Below are 7,047 nucleotides of genomic sequence, written 5' to 3' on the forward strand. Positions count from 1 at the left end.
TTTTTGTTGTAGTTGTTGTTAATGGTGCGGCTACTGCTGTTGCTGGTGTTTTTGGTTATGTTTTGCAAAAGAGTATCCGTTCGTGTGTCCCAACTTGTCCCTTTCCTTCCTTTTCCTTCCCTCCCTTCTCCTCTTCTTCTCTTCTACCCTTCCTTCCCATTCCCTCTCCTCTCTACTTCCAGCTCCCTCCTTTATTTTTTTGCCCTCCCATCCCGTCCCATCCCATGCCATCCCCTCCTCTCCTCTTCTCCCTCTCCTCTCCTCTTTTCCCCTCTCCTCTCCTCTCATCCTCTCCTCTCCTCTCCCTCCCCTCCCCTCCCCTCCCCACCCCTCCCCTCCCCTTCCCTTCCCTTCCCTTCCCTTCCCTTCCCTTCCCCTTCCCTTCCCTTCCTTCTAACTCCCCTCCCAATTCCCTCCCCTTCAAACTCCCATTACCTCCCTTTCCCTCTCCCCCTCCCCTTTCCCTCTCCCCCTCCCCCTCCCCCCTCCTCTCCTCTCCTCTCCTCTCCTCTCCTCCTCCTCTCCTCTCCCTCTCCTCCCCTCCCCACCCCTTCTCTCTCCCCCTCACCTCCCCTCCCCTCCCTTCCCCTCCCCTCCCCTCCCCTCCCTTCCCCTCCCCTCCCCTTTTACCCCTCCATTCCCTCCCCACTCCTCGCTCGCTTCCTGTGCGGCGCGTGTTCCGCGACCGGCCCCGCGAGTCCTCTCCTTCCTCGGTCTGGGATAATTTGGAGGAGGCGGCCCTGGCCTTTCTTCTTTTCATTTGCTTGTTTATTTGTTTGTTTGTTTGTGTTTCTTGGGTAGTGTGGGGGAAGAGGCGCTTTCCTTTGTTCTTTTCATTGTTTGTTTGTTTTTCTTGGATCGTTTAGAGAGCAGGCGCTGTTCTTTATCCATTTTATGTTTGTTTGTTTTTCTTTGATAGTTCAGAGAGGAAGCGCTGTTCTTTATTCGATTTACTTGTTTGTTTGTTTGTTTTTCTTGGATAGTTTAAAGAGTAAAAGCTGTTCTTTATTCGATTTATTTATTTGTTTGTTTGTTTTTCTTGGATAGTTCAGAGAGGCGGCGCTATTCTTTGTCCTTTTCATCATGTGTTTGTTTGGCTGGTGGATTTGTTGTTGTCGTAGGAGTGGTCTTTGGAGAGAAGAGGCTGTTCTCTACCCTTTGTATTGTGCATGTTCTCTCCGGTGAAATTGTTGTTTAAGGAGATGTCGTCGCTTCTGGTGTTATTGTTATTATTAAAATGGTGGTTGTGTTTTTTTAAAAATCCTAATACCATCGTAATTTCCATAGAAGGTCTCGCTCCCATCTCCCCCCCCCTTTTATCTCTTAGCTGAATCTAATCACATCAAGTATACTGGATATTTTTTTTTCTCTGTTGTTTTTCCCTTCCCTGCCTTGGCTAACGACGGCATTACGGGAGCCCCTGCCAAGCCGACGCCGTCCGTTGCCGGCTTCTGATGGGGGAGAGGGAGGGGGAGGAGAGAGGGAGGGAGGGAGGGAGGAGGGGAGAGGGAAAGAGGGAGGAGGGAGGGAGGGGAGGGAGGGGGAGAGGGAAGGAGAGAGGAGGAGGAGGGAGAGGGAATGGGAAGGCAAGAGGAGTGGGAGAGGGAGTGGGAAGGGAGAGAGAGTGAGAGGGAGAGAGAGGGTGGGAGAAGAATAGGTAGAGGAAGAAAGGGAAGGAGAGGGAGTGAGTGAGTTCTCTTGTTAGATGTTCTCTGCTTTCATCTCTCTCGCTCCTTTTCTCCCTTTTTTCTCTCTCCCTCTCCCTCTTTTTCCGTATTTTCCGATTCCTTTTCTCCCGACCTCGCCCACGGCCAACCCACGTACATCCGCCGATCCACGTACATCCACCGATCCACGTACATCCACCGATCCACGTACATCCACCGATCCACGTACATCCACCGATCTACGTACATCCACCGATCCACGCACATCCACCGATCCACGTACATCCACCGAACCACGTACATCCACCGATCCACGTACATCCACCGATCCACGTACATCCACCGATCCACGTACATCCACCGATCCACGTACATCCACCGATCCACGTACATCCACCGATCCACGTACATCCACCGACCCACGTACATCCACCGATCCACGTACACCGATCCGCGTGGCCATCCACCGACCCACGTACATCCACCGATCCACGTACATCCACCGATCCACGTACATCCACCGACCCACGTACATCCACCGATCCACGTACATCCACCGATCCACGTACATCCACCGATCCACGTACATCCACCGATCCACGTACATCCACCGATCCACGTACATCCACCGATCTACGTACATCCACCGATCCACGCACATCCACCGATCCACGTACATCCACCGATCCACGTACATCCACCGATCCACGCACATCCACCGATCCACGTACATCCACCGATCCACGTACATCCACCGATCCACGTACATCCACCGAACCACGTACATCCACCGATCCACGTACATCCACCGATCCACGTACATCCACCGATCCACGTACATCCACCGATCCACGGACATCCACCGATCTACGTACATCCACCGATCCACGTACATCCACCGATCCACGTACATCCACCGATCCACGTACATCCACCGATCCACGTACATCCACCGATCCACGTACATCCACCGATCCACGTACATCCACCGACCCACGTACATCCACCGACCCACGTACATCCACCGATCCACGTACATACACCGACCCACGTACATACACCGATCCACGTACATCCACCGATCCACGTACATCCACCGACCCACGTACATCCACCGACCCACGTACATCCACCGATCCACGTACATCCACCGACCCACGTACATCCACCGACCCACGTACATCCACCGACCCACGTACATCCACCGACCCACGTACATCCACCAACCTCACCGCTCTCATTAGACAAAAATAACGAAAGATTGAACGCTTTCCACGTGTATTTTCTTTCATATATAAAAAAAAAAACTCGTAAATCAGCTCTCGCAAGATTGATTTGCAGGATTGCTCTTGCAGCTGATCTCCTCTCGTTCAGCAGCATCCGGTCCGCCCCGCATCGGCGCCCGGGGGGGGGGGAGGGGGTGGAAGTATCGTTTCTGGGCATCACCTGAGATCGAGTGCTCCTCAAGGGCGACCCTCGAGGTGGTTCTCTGTTTCCCTTCGTCTCTTTTTCTTCGCCTCTCTCCTTGGTGTCTCTCTGTCTGGCAGTGTGTCTGGTTCTGTGTCCGTGTGTCTTTCTCCTTCTATCTGTCTCAGTGTCAGTCTCTCTTTCTTTCTTTCTTTCTCTCTTCTCCGCTTGCATTCTCCCTACTCTAACCTATGTTCCTTACCTCTCTCCCTCCTTATCCCTAATTCTCCCTCCTTCTCCCCCCTCCCCTCTCCCTCCTTCTCCCTCTTTATCCCTAATTCGCCCTCCCTCTTCACCCCTCTCCCTCCTTCTTCCTCTCCCTCCCTCTCTCCCCTCTCCCCCTCTCCAGGATGATGCCGGGGCTCGGAGGAGGAGCAGCAGCAGCAGCTGACTGGCCTCGCGGGGCGTGCGGCGGCCTTATTGATCAGCCGCCGGTACGGTCCTGGACCACGTGGTTCCTGCACTCACTCACACGCGCGCGCATACACACACGCGCGTACACACACAGACACGCTTGTGCTCATACTCACTCACGCCGGGTGTCTTGTTGGCAGGGGAGAAGGCTTGCGTGTGTGGGAGGGGGGAGGGGAGGGGGAGAAGTGTGTGTGTGTGTGTGTGTGTGTGTGTGTGTGTGTGTGTGTGTGTGTGTGTGTGTGTGTGTGTGTGTGTGTGTGTGTGTGTGTTCAGAGTGTGGAGTGTGTGAGTACACGCATGTGTCTGTGTGTGTGCGTCCATGTGTGCATCCATGTGTGCGTCCATGTGTGCGTCCGTGTGCGCGTGTAATGTATGTGTTTGTACAAGAACATAGCGAAGGGAGGAAGGACGGCAAGGGCGACGGGGAGAGGGAAAGAGAGGGGGAGAATGTGTTAATTAGAGAAGTCGAATGACGCGAGGCAGAGAGGCGAGGGCAAAGGGCGCGAGATGGAGCGACTCGTAATGGCTGGAAGTTTCGCAAGTTAAGGCTTGTGCTGCGACACGACGCGGGGGGCGGGGCAGGTGCAAGGGGGGGGGGGAGAGGGAGAAGGAGGGGGGGGAATAGGAAGGGGAAGAGGAGAAAGACGAAAAGGAGGAGGAGGGTGGGGAGGAAGAGGAAGGAGAGGAAGAGGGTGGGTAGGAAGAGGAAGAGGAAGAAGAAGAAGGAGAGGTAGAAGTAGAAGTGGACGACGACGAGCAAGGAGGAGAGGAGGCTGCGGAGATTGTAGCACTGGCTGCGGTGGCGTGGGAGGGAAGGAGGAGGGGGGATGGGGGAAGGTGAGTCGGGAGGGAAAGGAGCGAGGAAGGGAGTCAAGAAGAGAGAGAGAGGAAGCTAAGCATAGGATGGTGGAAGAGGAAGAAGTAAGGAGATACTGAGGGAGGGGTGCAGTTGGTAAGGGAGGGAAGGAGATAGTGAAGAAGGGAGAACGACAGTGAGACAGTAGGAGAGAAGAGGGAAACAATGAGTGAGTGAAAATATGAGTGAGGAAGATGGAGAGATAGCGAGTGAATGAATGAAAGAGATAGGGAGGTAGTGAGTAAATGAGGGAGATAGTGAGTGAGTAAATGAGGGAGATAGTATGTAACTGAGGGAGGGAGAGGAGGCGGGAGGGAGGCGAGAGACGACGCAGGAGTGTCCCCCCGCCACCGCGCCCCTCCGCCGGTCCCGCGTGTGAGCGAGGGCCGGGAAGGGACCGCGAGGAACGAGCATCGGTTCCTCGTTCGAGTTGACGCGAACGGGAAATGGTGGCTGAGAGTGGATAAAGACGAGGGGAGAGAGCGTGTGTGAGGGTGAGGGGTGAGTCTGGTGGATGGGGGGTGAGAGAGAGAATGAGAGTGTGGGTGAGAGTAAAAAGAGAGAGGGGAAGTAAAGATAGTGAGAGTGAGAAGAGAAAGAAGCGACAGAAGGGGAGATAAATCAGCTGTTGGCTCGGGTTCTGCTCTGCCTATAGGGCCGTCGAGGTGAAAGGAAGGGACAGGTGGAGGAGTGGAAGGCAGTGGCAGAGATTTGTGAATGGGCGAGTGGAGAAGGGCGTGGCCGGCGCTCGAGCTTTGTTTTGATCTCGCTTTCAATGGATCCGCGGCGCTGTGTCCACGCTGCCTTCGCTCCTTTGTCGGACAGCGCTTGCGGGGAAAACAGATCCTCCTTTGCCTGCCCGGTGGCCTCGTCGGGGCCTGGGAGTGGATGCCGAGCGGATAGGAGGAGGCGAGGGGAAGGGATGGAGTGGGACGGGATAGGAGGAGAGGAGAAAGGAGGGGAGAGGGCTAAGGGCAAGAGTGGGAAGGGACTCGGGAAGTAAAGGGATGAGGGGCAAACGCAAGGCAGGTATTATTACAAGTGAACACGACCTTCACCAGGCATTTGTTTTGGCCGGGACTCGTTCCCCGTCGGACCTCTGGACGCGAAGCACGAGGTTTCAGGGGGCTCGGCCAACATACGGACGAGTATCCGAGGACTCCGATGGAACGTAGGAGTAGCCGAGGACGTAGGAACTTCACGGGTCGTCAGCAGCCTCCTCGAACGACCCCCTGCCGATGCCGGTTCATTTCGCGTCCGCTGAGGTCGAACACATGTCCGTTTCTTTGTTGATGCACAGGGATGGTGATGGAAGCGAGGCTGGCGGGCGAACGGAGAGCGGGCGGCGTGGCGCGTGTGGCGGAGGGAGGGAGAATGGGAGAGAGGGAGGGAGAGTGGGAGAGAGGGGGGGAGGGAGTGAGGGAGGGAGAGAGGGGGGGAGGGAGGGAGGGAGGGAGAGAGGGAGGGAGGGAGAGAGAGAGAGGCAATGAGGGAGAGTGGGAGAGGAGGGAGTGAGAGCGAGAGTGAGAGTGAGCGAGAGAGGGGGCTGAAGGCGAAACGGGTTGCGGAGGTAAGTACTTGTCTACTCCATGGGATGGAGAGGTGGGGGTGGGGGGGAGTGAGAGGGAGGAGAGTGGATGGAAGAGGGCAGAATGAGAGGGGGAGGAAGAGGGAGGAATCGAGAGGATGGAGGAAAGAGGGAAGGGAGGGGAGAGACAAGGATGGGTTGTGAAGGGTGAGAATAGGATGGAAAGGAAAGCATCCATGGCGAAGGGAAGAGAAAAGAAAAGATAGATAAAAAAGAAAGGGAAGAAAGTGATTACAAAGAGACGAATGGAGACGAGAAGGGAGGATGGAGAGGAGTGAGAGAGGAAGGAGGAGGAGGGTTCCGGCGTTGCTATGGACGCGTTGCTAAGGCGAGAGGGAGCCCGGGTACTTGTGCAAGTGTGCGTGGGCGTGGGATTTACATTACCTTATTTATATCGATTCATTTCCATTTTCGTTTGGCTGCGACGTCGACTATGGATGTCGACGTCGACGTAACGGACAGGAAACACGTTGTTATTCTGACTTCGTATTGGGTTATGAGTCTGAGTCGAGGGGGATTTTGATATTTGCTCGACGCCGAGGGATTTCAGAGGGGAAAGCACGGCGGGGGAAGCGAGAGTGGGAAGCGAGGGCGGTGGGATTTCTCTGCATTCGTATTTTTCGCGGAGAAAGATGCAGTTTTTCGTTAGATATCATGATATTGCTAGATATTATGATCTGTGGAATCCCTCTCTCTAAGATTCACATTTTTTTCTGGAAAGATTGAGAAGTATTTGTTATTTTATTTTATTTCAGCGATATATATATATATATATATATATATATATATATATATATATATATATATATATATATATATATATATATATATATATATTTTTTTTACACAAGTCGTTTTTTTTAACCGCGATTTGACACGGGCTCTGAGAGATCGACTTTAGGACGACGCTCCAGCTTAGGCGGGATTTCAGAGACGGTCACCTTCCTGTTGTCTGCCATCCGTCTTCAGGGCCCTCTCTTTCTCTCTTTTCCTTTCTGGTTCTCTCTGTCTGGCTGTCTGTCTCTCTGTCGGTCTTTGTGTGTCCGTCTCTCGTT

The 7,047-nt window shown here is 54.0% G+C and overlaps 1 protein-coding gene across 10 annotated transcripts in view; it reads left to right on the top strand.

Moving 5' to 3' along the window:
• Positions 1 to 7,047, top strand: part of Lrch (Leucine-rich-repeats and calponin homology domain protein) — a 248,791-nt gene that overhangs the window by 186,067 nt on the left and 55,677 nt on the right. The gene's annotated exons all lie outside the window — the stretch shown is intronic.

Source organism: Penaeus vannamei, chromosome 39, assembly GCF_042767895.1.
Source record: "Penaeus vannamei isolate JL-2024 chromosome 39, ASM4276789v1, whole genome shotgun sequence".
Lineage (NCBI taxonomy): Eukaryota > Metazoa > Arthropoda > Malacostraca > Decapoda > Penaeidae > Penaeus > Penaeus vannamei.